The 18,150-nt window shown below is 43.5% G+C and overlaps 1 protein-coding gene across 2 annotated transcripts in view; it reads right to left on the bottom strand.

Annotated features, from left to right (window-relative positions):
• The window catches only part of AGBL4 (ATP/GTP binding protein like 4), a 1,262,788-nt gene that overhangs the window by 329,299 nt on the left and 915,339 nt on the right, over positions 1–18,150 (bottom strand). The window lies entirely within an intron of this gene.

The following is an 18,150-nucleotide window of genomic DNA, read 5'->3' as shown; positions in this document are numbered from 1 at the left end:
GTAATGGGAACCTGAGGGTAAGAAGAGGGTATTGGAGGCTGGGGACGGGCCAGCGGCGAGCAGCTCTCCTCAAGTCTCAGTCAGGATTCCTTAAGCCTCAAACAACCTCTGTCCTCTTCCTACAGTTCATTTTCCACTAATAGGACTAGAAATATATAATCTTTTTCTTAATAACAAACTTAGTGACAAACTTCATTGTGAGAAGGCTTCAGCATACACAGTGCAGGAGCTTTTATTACCTGGCATTTGCCGTATTTCACCTCATTTGCATTTTCCTCTTTATTGTGCCTCTCCCTTAGAATGGCTTCCTGAAATTCTGCTTGAGCAGAAAGGAAAAAGCACCAGTATTTTCTGAGTACTAAATATAGGCCAGGCACAATACCAGGTGCTTTGATGTGTCCTTTCTTCTTACACTCTTGGCAATGCCGTAGGGTTTGGTATAGTACAAAAGAAGGACATGGGGTTCAGACAGAAGAAATCACCTGCCTTAAACCACATCTTCATTAAATGGCAAAACCAGGATTAGAATTCAGTCAGTTCTAATCCTGGCTCGAAAGCCCCCAATGTGATAATGCACATAAATCACTCAGCATGATGCCTGGTCCTTAATAGGTGCTCAATAAAAAGAGCTATTTTGTATTGATGTTTTGTTGTTATTATTACCATGTGACTCTTGGTTCATAAAAGCTGCTTTGTCCTTTCCATAGAATTAGTGACACTGGAGCCCAGAGGTCACTGAGTCTGACTTTCCATCAGGACAGGAATCCCCTCTGCAATGTCCCCACAGTTGTATGAACTGCTTCTGTTTTACCCCTTTTCTTGATGGAGAATTCACTTCTTCTTACTGGCTGAATAGTTCTACTTTGAGCAGGGTTAAAAGCTGCTCCCTTATGACATCAACTTTGTTTATAGACGCTTCAGCTCATGACGAGGTTGGAAACCTGCAGAAGATCTGTGTTACCTTCCCTCCTGGCTAAATAGTCCCAAGTTCCTTTGTCCTTTCCTCATAAGACCTGGTCTTAATCTCCTGGCCCTTATGGTCCCCTCCTCTTCCATTTAACTTTGATCTGCCCCAGTAAAACCTCTTTAACATGCACCCCTATGTTCACTGCAGCACTATTCACAATAGCCAAGACATGGAAACAAGCTAAATGTCCACTGACAGATGAATGGATTAACAAGATGTGGTATATATATATATACACAATGGAATACTACTCAGCCATAAAAAGAACAAAATAATGCCATTCGCAGCAACACGGATGGAACTAGAGACTCTCATACTAAGTGAAGTAGGTCAGAAAGAGAAAGAGAAAACATACGCTATCACTTATATCTGGAATCTAATATAGGGCACAGGTAAACCTTTCCACTGAAAAGAAAATCATGGACATGGAGAACAGACTTGAGGTTGGCAAGGGGGACGGGGAGGGAGTGGGATGGACTGGGAATTTGGGGTTAATAGATACAAACTACTGCCTTTGGAACGGATAAGCAATGACATCGTTCTGTACAGCACTGGGAACTAGGTCTAGTCACTTGTGATGGAGCATAATGGAGGATAATGGAGAAAAAGAATGTGTGACTGGATCCCTTTGCTGTACAGTAGAACATTGACAGAACGCTATAAAGCAACTATAATGGAAAAAATAAAAATCATTCAAAAATAAAAAATAAAATAAATAAACCCACACATACCACTTGAAAAAAAATTTCTTGAATGAACAAATAAAGGATGGGATGAAATTAAAAAAAAAAAAAAACTCTCTACCCCTTGATTTAACGATTCCTCAGGGCCCCAAGCGCAGGTCTTTCTCCTTTCAGAGCCTTCTCAATCGCACATCCCTGTTTTCCTGCCAGCTCACAACTCATCCCAGTTGACATTTTCAAGCAAACAATGCAACTCCAAGACGTCACTGACCTACATCGTGAGCACACATCCTGGTGCTGAAATGAAACACACACCCGCACACGCAGGCTAGAAGGAATGCTGGAGCCAGACTGTCTTCTTTCCCAAACACAGGGCTAGGCTGGCAGTATAACTGGCTCAAGCTGCCTTTGCCAAAGCTGACCTGTGTGGCTTGGCACGTCCCTCATGTGTGAGCAAAGAACACAATGTGTCCTTCTATTTTTCCATTACCTTGATTTTGTGACAATCGCAGTTGGTTAAGGAGGTCTATTTCTTTGTAAACTGTCTGTTTCCTAATTAAGAGATACCTTTACATGGTGATTCTGTGTCCAGGGTCCAGGAGAGAAAAAAGGGAAGAAAACCTGCCAGGAATACAGATGGTTCAGGACTTGCGTCCTAGCTCCTCTCTTTGGCTTTGGATAACTACCTGTGTGACTCTGGCCTCAAACTTCACATCTCTAGAGTGAGCGAGTGAGACTGAGTCAAATGCAACCAGACACTGTGCTTATGTGCTCCATTTCTGCAGTAGAGGGTTCCCTGAGAACCCCTGTAGCCAGGACCCTGGGGGCCCGAAGGACAGGGTCAGAATGTAGAAGAGAATGCATTTTACGCTGTCTTTTCACACTACAATTCTCAGTGACTGTGTGTCTTCGTCAGGAGCCCAGAGGCATCTTAAGGGCCTGGAGCATCTATTATTCAGCCCCTGGCATGCAGGAGCCTTCAGTAAGCATTTGCTAAACTCAACTGACCCATGCCTGGAATCCACATTATCCTTTCAGACCCCCTGCCTTGGCCATGCTGCCTAATCTCCTGAGATATTCATGGAGCGTCCTCTTTGTATCTCAAGACCTCTGTGAGGTCTTCTCTGCATGTCAATTCCCAAACCCAATCCCTTTCTTTTCTCTCCTCTCCTTAGAACAGAATATTCCACCTTTGTTCTTCCAATGCATCTCATACAAGCTATCTTTTGTATCATGCTCTGTCTTAATTATCTGCTTCCTTCTCTGTTTCTCTCAGGAGGTCCTCACTCAAGGCTAAGACCAGGTCGTTCCATCTCTCTGTTTCCAGTGCTCAGCACAAAGGCGGAAGGAAATGACTGATGTCATCGAGTTCAAATGATTCAACGATTCCGTCATTCCCTCTGCGTAGACACTGTTAGGCAGGAACTCATCAGCATGGGACGTAAGCATGCCCCTCCACTACAGGACTTTCTCTCTGCCACGCCGCTGGGGTTTCTTGCCTTTATGATTTTGCTCCACCGTCTCTGCAGCCAGCAAGACTGTCCACGCACCTCCTCTGGACACCTTCCTTCCATTACGCCCACCCGCAGGATGTCTGTCTCTTCTGGACTCCTGCAGCTCCTGATGTCTGTACTACTCCTGTAGCGACGGATTAAATTTAACCTGGTGACAAGTCCCTCTAACCTATAGTCACTGACATATGTGTGCACCACCTAGTGGCCCATGAAGATAAGTGTAGACTATCATTTTAACGTGTAGCTCGGAAGCTAGGATTTTACAAAGTCTGCACGCTCTATGTGCAAACAAAAACAAAAGTGTATGTTCAAGAATCACTGTACAACAATCTTTATCTAAGAAACTAAAATCCCCAATTCTCTCAAAGTTCTTCGAAATAAAAAGAATGACATAAAATTTTCATTGCTAAATAGTGTGCCTATTCAGGATCACTAATGGAAACTGTATGGAATTTATTAATATAGGACGCATGATTTTTGTGGAATTTACCAAATAATATACAATCAGTTATATATTATATATGAAGGAAGCATGGTGGACATAAATAATTATCAGATTATTTTAATTAGTTATCAACTAAGAGACATAAGGGTGTTTTATATGGAGATGATATATTATCTAATAGCCTGGATGGTAGGATGTGTGATGTCAGCTGGAGGAAATGAAGTCAGCAGCTAGGCAGCAGGTTTGGTAGGAGGATAGGGCCTGCTGGCTGAGGGCTGAGCAGTTGAACCACTAGCCAATCATAAGCTACAGTCTCAGGAGGGCAAGCACATGTGTGGCAGTGTGTGTGTGTGTGTGTGTGTGCACGCGCACGTGCTCAGGAGTAGGGGAACATTCCTCCTCAGATAAAGGAATTCTACACATGCACAGAGGGCAAAGTATTCCACAGACCGCTGGAGGAGTGTGGGTGTGCCAGGGCTGGGTCAGTTAAGAGTTCATGCGTGGACTCCTGGCTGTGCATGGCCCTGCATCCAGCCTTCCCTGGTAAGAGTGGTGCTTCATGAACATGCAGGAGAAATAAATTTCTGTGCTTAGCCAATGTGTGGCAGATGTAGAGTCTTGACTCCATCAAGACCATGGGGGTTGGAGGTTCCAAGGTCAACAGGAGAAATCTCTGAATTTGGTGCCAATCAAGGATGGCAGAAGCATCTATAGCAGATGCTTAAGGAACTGTCTACCAGCATTCTTGCTCCAGGGTTACCCATATGCCCCTGTTTTCATCCAGTGGAAGCTATTTTGTTAATACAATGTCACTCCGCCTCTGGTTACAGATGACTGCCCCAGGAGTGAAAATACTGAAAATGGGTCAGTGAGAAACTTCATCCGGGCATTCTGGGTCTTCTGTGAGTTAACTTATTCTCAGTGAAAACTACTGAGTTATCCTAAGTTAACAAACCAATCATTACAATTTTTGCAATTATGAAAAAACATATGCTTATTTTTGTCATTTTCCAGCTTTCCAGAAAATTCATAAGGTAAAAATGAATGAAATTCCACCTCTGAAAGAGTACCACAGTTAGCATCATTTGGGAGTATTATTTTTGTCATGTTTCCTGCTTGTGTTTTGTTAAATGAGATCATATTTATATACAATAAATAGAACATATTTTAATATTGTGTAGTATTTTTTTCTCAGCTCGAGTCTTTATTTTGAAGTATAAGAATGTAAGTCACATATATTTATTGTTATAAATAATAATTTTCCTCTTACTACTGTGATTATGTTTCTAGTCCATTTTTCAGGGAAGGTGGTGGTGATTGGAAAGACATCAGTAGAAAAATGACTTGGTTATTTTGTCACAGGAGGCAGCTTGAAAAGCCCAGCTGCTGCAGCCTAGCGATGTAGACAAAGTGCTGTAAATCTGGGGGAAATTCTTGCAGGTAAGATCCAACCTGGAAGATACTCATTTCTTTATAGCTGAAGACCCTCTGGTTGTAGTTACACAAAGCATTTGGTAGAAAGAGCTCCAAACTCAAAATCAGACAAACAGTATCATCTTTGAGCTGTGTTATCCCAGGGATGTTACTTAAGCTGGCTGGCAATTTAGCTAGGTACCCCACTCATAAAGAGTGTAGAGCAACCTCCAGGGCCTAACAAGAAAGAAAATTTGAGAGAAAAAGGAAGAATCAGTGGGGGGAGTGGGAGAGCGAGAAGCACATTGCTTGGGAACTAGGATTTCTAAGTGCCGTTCCAGCTCTGCCTGACCTCGGGCTGACACTTGGGGCTTCTCACCATCTAGTACCTTGCCTTTTATAATAGCATCTAAACTTGTCTCCCTGCTTTGAGTCTTGCACATGGCTGCCGCAGCAGGAGTGAACTTTCCAGAATCGCATCTTAAAACTCATCAGGGCACCTACTGAATAAAATTTAACCCTTTAGCTGCTGTTGGAGGACTTCTATGACCTGGTTCCTGACTTTTATCTCTTGTTCTCGCAAGACTCTGAGCTCCGACCACAAGGAGCCGCTTCCAGTTCTCCAAATGTGCTGTGCTTTCCCCTCTAGGCCTTTGCACATGCTGTTCCCTCTTCTTGGAACTACAATCCAGTACCTGCCCTACTTTGCCTGGCTAATTCTCACTTGTTAGTCATCTCCCCTCTCACATGCCACTTCTCTGTGAAAGCTTTCTGGACCTCCCCCAGCTGGCCTGGATCTTGACCTTTTCCCCTGACCTTCCCCACTGCTTTGCCCTGGCCTGTTTACTCCTCTGCCATCTCTGAGGGCTGGTGAGCTCCCTGAGGGCAGGGGCTGTGTCATTATTGTGTCACTCCTCTTAGGAACTAGCCTGACCAACAGACAACACTCAATCAAGATCTGATTGACTAACTGATCACTAGTTACCAAAATGATAAAGAGGGAAGGTCCTACTGAACTGATCATTGGAAAAGGTCTTTAGTTTTATCCCCTTTTCTCCCCAAAGACACACACACATTGGCCTCCTAATTTTTCTCCAAACCCTCTCTGTTTCTGCCTTGGAGACCTAGGGGATTAGACCACAGAGAATTTGGCCTTCTTCATCTGGCTGGGTAATTATGAGGCTACGGTTAAAAATGGACTTTGCGTTTTGGTCACGAACTGCACTGCAATTACTTCTCAGAATGAGAACGGACGTGGTGTTCCGGGAGCTCGGGGCCTGGTTTGATGTGTGAGGTTCTGCGTGGTAGGAGAGAACAGTCACTGATTATGTGTTCTGTTTTGCTTTCTACGTTTCGTGCAGGACAGCTATTTAGGGAAAATCAGTCTTTCATGGCATAGCCTAGAGATAATTTAAACAAGAGCACCAGTAATCCCTGTGCATTTTCCTGTCGCTCCAGAAGCCAGACATCAGGGGGGGAACCTGGGAATCCACACCCTCCAGAAAGGGGGTTGGTCACAGGGGCAGAGGCACACATTTGGCTCCAGGGTTCAGACCCCTCCTTTTTGCCAAGTTCCTCCCCTCCCTCAGCCATCATCATTTTATAGGCATCTAGGGGTCTCAGGCCCCCTCCCTGCTGGACCCCAAGTAGAGCTGCACCCTAGAAAGTATTCCACGTGGTGCCGAGCTCTCCCTGAACCCACCACTTCTGATCTCTCTCACTCGAGTCCAGCCTGCTCGCTAGCTGCAGGACTGATCATTCGAATTAAATTTCACCTTTTCTTAGAATACTTTAAAGATCCCCAGTGCATTCCTGATAAATATTAGATTTCTTAGCTTGGCGTTCAAGGAGGAATGACAAATCTTCACAAATTCTATGTGTAATTTGAAAAGACAGTTTTTATATTTTATTTATTTATTTATGTTTTGCTTTTTAGGGCCACCCCCATGGCATATGGAGGTTCCCAGGCTAGGGGTCCAATTGAAGCTGTAGCCACTGGCCTACGCCTCAGCCTCAGCAATGCCGGATCTGAACTGTGTCTGCCACCTACTCCAGAGTTCACGGCATCACCAGATCCTTAACCCACTGAGGGAGGCCAGGGATTGAACCTGCATCCTCATGGATACTAGTCAGATTTGTTTCCTCTGAGCCACGATGGGAACTCCCAGGTTTTATATTTTAACATACCCCATACTTAGAGAATGAACAAAAAGTTACCTATTATTTTCAGAACCAAACTTCAGACCGTAAAGGCGGGCCTACTCACACCGGCCAGCATCATGTTACGAAATGGACATTCACCCGATAGGAGGAAGGTGTGGGGAGAGCTGCTCGCATCTGTGAGGAAAGGGAGCAGGGATGACGAAAGGCTGGGAAACGCTGCCATGAGCACCGAGCTCATGCCCACACCTGCTGAAGACGGGGGCTGGCATTCTATGTGCCAGATCATTCTGTACCTCGTCACCCTAAGCTGCGCCCAGCCCTGCCTTCTGCCCTGGACTCCTCATGCTAACTAAGTATGTACAGCATGGCTTCCCCAGATAGCACTGGAATTTCACTCTCTGGCTCTTCGTTTGTTTATTCATTAATTCAGTGAATATCCACAAAGCGTCTACTCTGTACCAGGCATAATGCTCAAGAGAGGATGAGAAGGACATAGCCCCTGTCAAAGAAGTAGCTGATAGTGAAATGGAGAGGACAGACATATTAAGCAAATAATCATGCAATATGAATTGATTTCAGTTACAGCAAGGGCGCCAAAGAAAAACATGGGGCGTGGTGCATGACCAGCTTCAGACTATCCCTCAAGCCCTACCCAGCTGATGCCTGGATGCTGCTGCGCCGAGCATCCAACAGCTCCATCCCCTTCTAGGGGAACCTCAGCAGTAGCTGATGCTCAGCTGCCCTTTGGGGCACCTACTCCCATCAGGATCATAAAAAATACATTAGTCTTTTACTCAGGGAGAGAGCGAACATCACTCAAGGCTGAAATGGAATCCCATGACTAGGGGTTGAATTCAGGGGGAAGCAGACAAAAGCTAGGGCTGCACATACGAGATTGCTTCAATATATTTCACCAAGCAGTTTCTGCTTCTGTAGTTTCCTGTTATGGGAAAAGCCAGGCACGCAAGTGGCTTTCATCCCCAGGGCAGCTTAAAGGAGCATTTGAGTTCAGCCTCTGGCAGCCTGCACAAAAGCAGGGCAAGTGCAAATGGAGAGAAGTGTATGAAACTGCAAAGACATTCTGGAAGCAGGATTAATGGCAGCAGTGGCTATAGCCGCTACCATTTGTTGAGCACTTACTATGTGCCAATCCTTACTGCCTTGTGACCCCTTTACAGACAAAGAAGTTGAGGGTCAAGAGGTTGGATTACTTGCCAAGGTCACAGCTGCTGATGGAAAAACTTAGATTCAAGCCCATACTGTTTGCCTGTGAAGCCTATGCTCAGTGAGTCGTGAGAGCACGGAGTTGTGAGAAATGCTCTTGGCGATCCCCGGGTTTCTAGGCAAAGGGGTGGTGGTGCCGCTGGACAACTGAACAGCCTCTGCACCCAGGGGAGCGGGAGGAGCTGCAACTTAAATGTGATGTTTTGCATGTTTCCTTTGCAGTGTTCATGGCTTGAAATTCTGTATTTACCTGTATTTGTACTTGATTCATGTCATTCCCATTATATGCTAAGCGTTGGGACAGAAAAGACAGAGGTTAGCTTTCCTAGCAGAGTGGACTCTGTCTAAATATGTGTTGAAAAGTTGAATATGGAAGGCTAGATCAGGTTCTTGAAGAGGGCGGGATAAGGCTTTACTCTTGCTGCAGAGAAATGACACATGTCCTATCCCAAACCCCAAACAGTCTTTTGGGGGTCCTGTGTTGGAAGGCTTCACCCTGGCCAGCTCTGGAGGAAAGGCTCGCGAATCAGGAAAACAGTGAGAGGAAGGCGGCTCCAGGGAGGGGTCGGGAGGTTCCATGCCAGGACAGGCTGTTTCTTCCCCACCCCTGCTCCAGTAATGTGAGGCCACGTGGGGACCTGCAAGGGCAGACATGGCATCTAAAGCGACGGTGCAGCTCAAGGCGGGAGAGGACGCACACATGGCTGACGGATGCCCACCTCGGGCCCCGTAGCATCTCAGGCATTGATTTAATCGTGTCTCGCATTACGTTAGGTATTTACATATTAGTCTCTTTTTCTCTCCATCTCCTACCCCTGCTTTCTCCTCCAAGTTGGAGCTGAATATTTGCTATATTGGGTATGCTTTCTGTACCTGATCCCTGATAGGATCTGAGGAAGTTTGCTGTAGATGTGATGTTTGAGCTTACTATCAAATTTACATGGTTCTAAATCCTCTTGTTTAAATGTTTTGAGTAAGTCATACTCTTTCTTTTGTAAAATCAGACTTTAGAGTTTAAAAGATACGCCTCTTAGGCCTTCAGTTTGCATTGTAAATCTCTGATTACTCTTCATCCTCAAGGTCACCACGATCCAGCCTATCCCAAAACACAGCCTCCTGGGATGTCAGCGCAAGGGGCTTTGGAGATCTTTTGGTTCTGCTACCTTATTGCAAAGAAAAGCAAAGAAAAGCAAACTGAGTCCGTGGAAGGGAAGGGAGCCGCCCAGAGTCACCTGCCACATTGTTCTGCACTGTTTGCTTCCGTGCCTCCTTCAGCAGAGTGGAAGGAAGGGGTGTCTACACCTAAAGAGCATAGATACCCAGAAGAAAAACTGCTAATGGAAGTAAGAGAGTCGGGTGAGGGTGTGGAGGCAGGGGAGGAATTTAGTTCGGAATTTGTTCTGAGTTCCAATGTCTGAGGTCCAAGGAGACAAAACGTCTATATGATTCATCTAGTTTTAACTGAGGAATTATCAAGAGGACTTCCTTTAAGAGGTGATAACTGAAATGGCCCCTAAAGGAGCAGAACTAATTTACTTCTCACTGAGAAAGTAGAGCCAACTTTAAAAAAACAATAAGAGCACAGAAACCTGGTTTGGCCATAGGCCCTGCCACCCTCTGTCTCTGGGAGCTAATGAGTCTGTTTATGTCTGACACCTGGTTCTTAAAACTATCAGGGAACCTCCCTGAAAAACTATACTGTTTCTTCACATGTTTGGTTTTCCAACGTATAACACTGACTCCAAAGAAGTATTTAAAAATACTTACAATAAAAGAATACAACAAAATTAAAACGCTTGTAACTAAAGATCAAAAGAAAAAGAAAAATAAAGATAGGAGAAATTAGACAGTACATAGTCATAACTCAGAATTCATATCTCAAGATACTCTGTTCACTTGCTACAGGTGGGGTGCAAATTTGGCTCTCAGATTTTTAGCAACCTAGGCATAGTGGAAAACTCAGTTGTAAAATAAAACATTCTCTGATATACACTGTACAAATGTTTTCTTAGGTCAGTATCCCAAGGCAATAGAAGTAAAAACAAAAACAAATCAATGGGATCTAGTCAAACTTACAAGCTTTTGCACAGCAAAGGAACCATAAAAAAAATGAAAAGACAACCTATGGAATGGGAGAATATAGTTGCAAACTATGCAGCCGAAAAGGGCTTAATCTCCAAAATATACAAACAACTCATAAATCCAACAGCGAAAAACCAAACAACCCAATAGAAAAATGGGCAGAAGACCTAAATAGACATTTTATAAAGAAGACATATGGATGGCCAGTAGGAAAATGAAAAAATGCTCAACATCACTAATTATTAAAGGAAAGCAAATCAAAATTACAATGACACCCATCAGAATGGCCATCATTTAGAGGTTCACAAATAACAAATGCTGGAGAAAGTGTGGACAAAAGAGAACCCTCCCACACTGTTGGCGGGGAGGTAAACTGGTAAAACTACTGTGGAAAACAATATGGAGACACCTTAGAAAACTAAAACTAGAACTACCATCTGATCCAGCAATTTCACTTCTGGTCATGTATCTGGACAACACTATAATTCCAAAAAGTACATGCACCCCTATGTACACTGCAGCACTATTCGCAATAGCCAAGACATGGAAACAACCTAAATGTGTTACATATACACAATGGAATACTACTCAGCCATAAGAAATGAAATAATACAATTTGCATTAACATGGATACAGCTAGCAATTATCACACTAAGTGAAGTAAGTAAGAAAGAGAAAGACAAATACCATATGATATCACTTATACGTGTAATCTAAAATATGGCAAAAATGAACCTACCAACAAAAAAGAAACCGACTCCCAGACATAGAGAACAGACTTGTGGTTGCTAAGAGGGAGGGGAGAGGGAGTGGAATGGACTTGGGAGTTTGGGGCTGGTAGATGCAAACTATTACATTTAGGATGGATAAGCAACGAAGTCACACTGTACAGCACAGGGGACTACATCCAGTCTCTTGGGATAGACCATGATGGAAGATAATATAAGAAAAGGAATGTGTGTGTTTTATATTTATATAGGTGTGTGTGTGTTTTACACATATGTGTGTTTTAACACACACACATATACGACTAAGTCACTTTGTTGTACAGCATAAATTGGCACATTGTAAATCGACTATACTTTAATAAAAAAGTAATTTAATAATTTCAAAACCCAAACAAAAGCCCCCCCAAATACCCAATGTCCTAAGGAAAAAACAAAGCCCCCAAATAAAACAGCTGAATTACAGAATCTCCACCGTTCCTGACCTGAGGTCTAAGGGAAATCTCTTCTTAGGGTCCTTAGAAAGGGCGCTTTGAGGCCTAGAGAATGGGAGAATTTAGCCAGGTCATGCAGTAACGCATCAGCAGGGCTTTGCTTGGAACTAGCAGCCTGACGCCCATGCTGCTTGTGAAGAAGGCTTATGGAGCCAGAGACTGGGAAATGTGGTTGTCATGGAAGCGCCAAGACCAGACGAAGAAGCCGCGGGTCTGGGCCACAAAGAGCAAAGGACAATGAGCACAAATCCCAGCCTGTACATTCATGAGCGGTATAGCCCTTGAATTATTTAACCTCTTTTTCATTTCCCTATTTCTAATGTGAGGATAAGAAGAGTTTTTAAACTAAAATATAATTTCACTAAGAGCTTTTTTTTTTCTGTCTTTCTAGGGTCGCACCTGCGGCATATGGAGGTTCCCAGGTTAGGGGTCAAACCGGAGAAGTAGCCGCCGGCCTACACCACAGCCACAGCAATGCAGGATCCAAGCCATGTCTGCGACCTACACCACAGCTCACAGCAACACCGGATCCTTAACCCACTGAGCAAGGCCAGGTTGCAGCCTCATGAATGCTAGTCGGGTTCGTTAACCGCTGAGCCACGATGGGAACTCCACTAAGAGCTTTTATGTTGCAGCAAACATTACTATATTACAGGATTATAATATAAAACCCACATCTTTTTTTAAAGATAAAAGATTCCATAAAACAAGGTTTCAGATTTTTTGACTCTCAAGGTCACTCTTCCCTACTGAGGTGGAAGAGTCCAGAGGCTCTGACTCCAAAAAAGATTATTATCACACTCAAGTAAGTGTTCGATAAAGATTTTCTGTTCTATTCTCCTTCAGGTTCAGCAAATGTGCAAAGGTGTTCACACAGGCCTGCACAGAACTGTGGTAAAGATGATGAAATCAGGAATCAGGACACTTGTGAACTGGCCCCAGCTTTTCTACTTTCTTGCTACCTAAGCCAATAGTTTACCTTCTCTGAATCTGTCCCCACCACATACTAGCTAAGTGATCGTGGTCAAGTCAGTTAAATATTTTGAAATGGGTTCAGCAACCAAACCTACTAGTAAAGCAGTTAGCCTAGTGCTCGATTTATAATCTCTGCATAAATGGCACTTAGTGGTAACATTGTAATTTTAAATTCCAAGACTTCTTGGGAAGTCTTTCCTCCCCTCTTTCTCTATGTATGACTTTTCTGGAAGCCTCTGCTCTCCCAGGCTGGGTTAGGTGTCTCCTCGGGGCCCCTCAGCACCTTGCACTGTCCTTGGCCACAGACGTGATCACTGTGGGTTGCAATTATCTGTGAGTCATTGTGCTGCGTGAGCTCCTGTGGGCAAGGGTGCTGTGTGATTCAGATCGGTGTCTCCAGCTCCTACCACTGTGCCTGGCACAGAGAAGCCCTTCAGTCATGTTGGCAGAATTGCATGGAACTGTAGTTCCTGTGAAAAATATCATGACATTCAGAATAAAACTCTGGCAGTGAAAGTGAGGCAACATTAATCTGTGTTCCTGCCCAGCCAGACTCATGCCTCTGCGCGATGTCAGAGTTACATATACTGCAGGAAGCCAAAGTGCCCGGCCACAACAGTCTATTTTCTGCATTTGACTGGCTCGTGTGGAAGCTCCATTCCACGCTGATTGACCACGACTTTCCATAAGAAATTGCCAGCTTGATTGTGGGGAAAGAATCCAGATCTAATTGTTCTTTGTAAGCCTGGGACAGAAGGTATTATTGCTTGAAAAATGGAACTGTCTAAATTAATTTTCCTGAAACAAACATCTTTGCCAAATAAAAGCAGCGCATAATAACAACCCATAATTAAAAGCAAAATGATACCTTTTGTTATGCGGGGAAAGCAAATGTGCTCACCACAAAGAAAGACCAAAGTGTGATTTTCGTGGAAGTCTGGGGCACATCTCGAGGTCTGATGAGAGGGTTATGTGTGTACGTGTGTGTTTAGTCCGCGGGAGAGATATCTCTTTCTGTCTTTTTTTCTTTTCCTTTCACTTTTGAAAAACAAGCATTGTTCATGTCTTATTTCTGAACAACAGGGCCAGAATATTCTTGTATTTTATTATTCAATTAAACTTTTAAGAGATAGGAATTGGGAAAGTGAGAGGAATTAACATTTATGAAACTGCTCTTAATTTCCCATGCCTGATTTTTTTTTTTTTTTTTTTTTTGTCTTTTGTCTTTTTAGGGCCGCACCCGTGGCTTATGGAGTTTCCCAGGCTAGGGGTCTAATCAGAGCTGTTGCTGCCGGCCTACACCACGGCCACAGCAACATGGGATCCAAGCCGTGTCTGCAACCTACACCACAGCTCATGGCAACACCGGAGCCTTAACTCACTGAGTGAGGCCAGGGATCGAACCCATCACCTCATGGTTCCTAGTCGGATTCGTTTCTGCTGCACCACGACGGGAACTCCTCCTTTGCCTGATTTTCCTAACTTACTTTTAAATGTATTTTAACTTTTTTATATATGTGTGTATATGTGCACGTCTTTGCAAACTGATAAATCCTTTCAAGAATTAAGATGTGAGAAGCTTTACTTGAACATCGACTGTGGAACAGATACTTTTTGTGTACATGCTAATGATGCAGGTATTTAACCCCCATTTTAGAGATGAGGAAACTGACACTCAGAAAAGTTAAAGAAATTGCTGGCAGTCACATAGCAGTTAAGTGAGGGAGCTAAGGTTTACACCAAGCTTCTGATTATGAAACCCATGTTCTCAAAAATACTCTTTCCATAGTATATAATATTACTAATGATAATATTAACGACATCAAAAAAGAAAGAAAAAAATCTCAAGATCTCAACAGCCATTTTCACTTTTTCCATGCTGTTTTCTAGTTTTTGTCTGCATGTCTGTACTTGTAATGCATGGGTAATAATTACATATATAAAACAAGACGTAGTCATGGCATAAATATGATTTTGTTACTTTCTGTATTCCGTTATTTTTAGGTTGCATTATATCATAAGACGTTTTCCAATAGTATTACATAGTCATTGTAAACATTATTTTAATGACTTCATAATGTTCCCTTTAGTGAAAGTGCATGGTTTACTTAAATATAGAACATTAGGGCTGCTATTATTTTGTTATTATGAATGACATTACGATAAACATTTTCCTGCATACAATTTTTTCCTTCATTTGGATTAGATTATCTCTCTGGGAGAAATACCCAAGAGTGGAATTACTGGGTCAGAAAGCATGTACCTTTTTATTACTCTTGATATGTACTGCCAAATTGCTTTCCAGTTGGATCATTCCAATTCACACTCCCATGAATAGCGTCTGAGATAAAGATTTGACTGCAGCCTTGCCAGCATGGGGGCTATAACTTTTAAAATACACTTTGTTAATGTCATTGTTATATGGTATCTAAGTGTTATTTTAATTGTTGGTTTTTTTTTAAGATGATTCAGTGGATTCTTTTTCATTATCTTGTATATTCATTTTGTTTCCTTCAATGAGAGCTGACGCTTCACATTTACATGTCTGGCATTAAGATTTCAGCTCTGTTTGCACTTTAAACTTTCGGAGGAGAACCATCTCTCTTGTTCTCAGTTCACCATCTTTGGTGGCACTGGAAATACCCTCTTAGGGACTTGATCTGACACCAAATGAAATGCTTTCCCTAAATATCAAGGCCCATTGTAAAGTTTCTGGCCAAAGATGGAGTCTACTAAACCCTGGAAATGCACATCTATGCAGTGATAGCATAGGCTCACGAGGATTTCAGGATGCTCTGAAGTCTCCCTTCTCCTTTAATCCCATTCTAAGGATGCAAAATGTCACTTCTCACTGAGCATAAGGAAGCCCGCAGGAGATCAAGGACAGTGACGGGGCCGTGTTTTCCCCATGGTTCCTCTCGAGTTCCATCTCTCACTTACGGATTCAGGAGAAGAGAGAACAGTCCAAGAGCAAAGAAGTAACTCTTCCTTTTTAAAGAGGTATTCTCTGTGCCCTCAGAGAAAGCCAAGCAGGATCTCCCACGAGCCCTGAGGAAAGGGAGCCACCCTGGCTTGCCTTATCTGGCCAAAAGGAATTCTCTCTGAACACAGGCTGAGCTTCCATACTGGGGCCACCAGTTGTGTGTGTGTGTGTGTGTGTGTGTGTGTGTGTGTGTGTGTGTGTGTGTTGGGGGGGTTCACTTTGTTGGGGAATATTTCTGGCAGTTGTTCTCTGTGGACATATTTCCTTCTAAGAACCTGAGGGAAAGATTCGTTTTCGGTTGGGATTTAGGTGTTCAGTAGCCATCTACTCTCTACCTAAAAATATAATTAGGCTCCCCATTTTCATGCTTCCAGAGGACAGCAGTCGTTCAGTCAGCCACAGATGCATCTTGCTTAGCACCTTGCTAAGCACACAGCTCTGTGTTAGGTCCTGGGGCAGAATGGGAAGTGGGCACCAGAGAAGCACTTGCCTGGGCCAGGCGTTTTGTTGACACTGGTTCACTTGAGCCCTATGATATTACAAGGTGTGTTTCATAATTCATTTTTTCAGAAGGAATTGAGGTTCAGAAATGGAAAAGAATTAATCCACGATCACACAGGTATGAGCTGGTCTCCCTGCTTCTAGTTACATTTTCCTCAACCCATTCTTTACCCTGCAACCAGAATGAAGTTTCAAAAATGCAAAGCTGCTACCCTCTTTAAAATGCTCCACTGATAAAATAATCATGTCTAACTACCTAACGCCATCACTCTGCCCTGCCAGCCCCTGCAGCCTCCCCGCTTGCTGCCATTCCCCGCGCAGCCCAGGCTCCTTGCTGGTCATCTTCAGTCCTCAGCACACCGTGCTTTCCTCCTGCTTCCACGTCTCTGCCTTTCTTCTTTTTTAAAATTGAGGTCTAACTGACATATAACATTCTATTAGTTTCAGGTGTACAACATGATGATTTGCTGTTTGTATACCCTGTGACATGATCACCACAATAAGTCTCGTTACCATCTGTCACCACACAAAGTTAAATTCTTCCTTACGATAAGAACTTTGAAGATTTACTCTCTTAGCAACTTTATTGGCCTCAGCCTTAGCCACCATGCTGTACATTCCAGCCCCAAGACTTACTTATTTTATAGTTGGAAATTTGTACTTCTTGTCTTCCTTCACCCATTTCACTCCCACCCCCTTCCTCTCTGGCAACCATCAATCTGCCGTCTGTGTGAAACTTCTCTAGTAATGACCCTTGGAAGTACAGTCCTTTTGTCTTCTTATATGCTGTCCCCTTTGCCAGCCACATCCTTCCTGTCACACTCTTTCCGTGGTTAGCTGCTTCTCAGTTATCGCCATCATTAGGCCCCCTGACACCCAGACTGGCTTAGATGGCAGTCCTCCGTGCTGTCATAGCACCTCAGCTACCATCCTTAATTGCTCACTTATTTTCTCATTCAACTGTGAGATCCTTAAAGCAGAAAACCATGTCTCATCCACCACTGCAGCCCCAGCATGTAATCTGAGTGTGTGGCACAGAGTAAATGCCTGCTATAGACTGAATGTTTGTGTCTCCTCCAAATTCGTATGTTGAAAACTAATCCCCTAGTGTGATGGTATTTGGAGGTGGAGGTTGGGAGGTATTGAGGGCAGAGGCCTCATAAGTGGGATTGATGTCCTTATAAAAGAGACCTCTTGCCCTTTTCGCCACGTGAGGTTATAGGAAGATTGTCTGTGAACCAGGAAGCAGGCTCTTGCCAGACACTGAATCTGCTCGTGTCTTGATCTTGGCCTGCCAGCCTCCAGAACTGTGAGAACTAAGTTTCTACTGTTTAAAATCCACACGGGTCTATGATATTTTTGTTACAGTGGCCTCCAAAGACTAAGACAATACCCAATAAATACACTTGAATAAATTAATAAAGATCAGAATCAGAAGAGACTGCAGAGCTGGCCAATAGATGGTGATCCGAGAGCGTAGGGGTTTTTCGATTTTTTTTTTTTTTTTTTTTTGTAGTTACTTCGAATTGTTGGAAATTCCTGTCCACCATTCACTGAATGACTGGTGGAATAATCAATAAAAAGAGCATGTGATCACCAATAAATGAAGAGGAAGGCATTATTTGTAGTTGCTCAAGCCTTTGTTTTCCCAGCTGTAGCCCCCAGAGCACCCTCTGCCACTCCCCATTCCACCTCCCCCCCCACCCAGGCCACTACTCTACCACATTCTGTAGAGGCCAAGTGAGGGCTTTGTGCTCTCATTCTGGCTTGACTCCCCACTCTGCTTTTTCCCAGTGCTAACTTTCCAACAGGTGCTGCTGAGCAAATGCCTATCACGTGTCAGGTCCTGTACTTTGTGCCCTACTCCTCTTAGCCTAAAATACTAATTCTTATTAACAAAGCCTAAAATATAGTCATTACCTTTCTTATACAGACGAGCAAATGGAAGCTCAAAGAGTTTCAGTTACTTTTTCTAGGCAGT

Source organism: Sus scrofa, chromosome 6, assembly GCF_000003025.6.
Source record: "Sus scrofa isolate TJ Tabasco breed Duroc chromosome 6, Sscrofa11.1, whole genome shotgun sequence".
NCBI lineage: Eukaryota > Metazoa > Chordata > Mammalia > Artiodactyla > Suidae > Sus > Sus scrofa.
The sequence above is the reverse complement of the archived record's forward strand: the minus strand, read 5'-3'. Positions and strand labels throughout refer to the sequence as shown.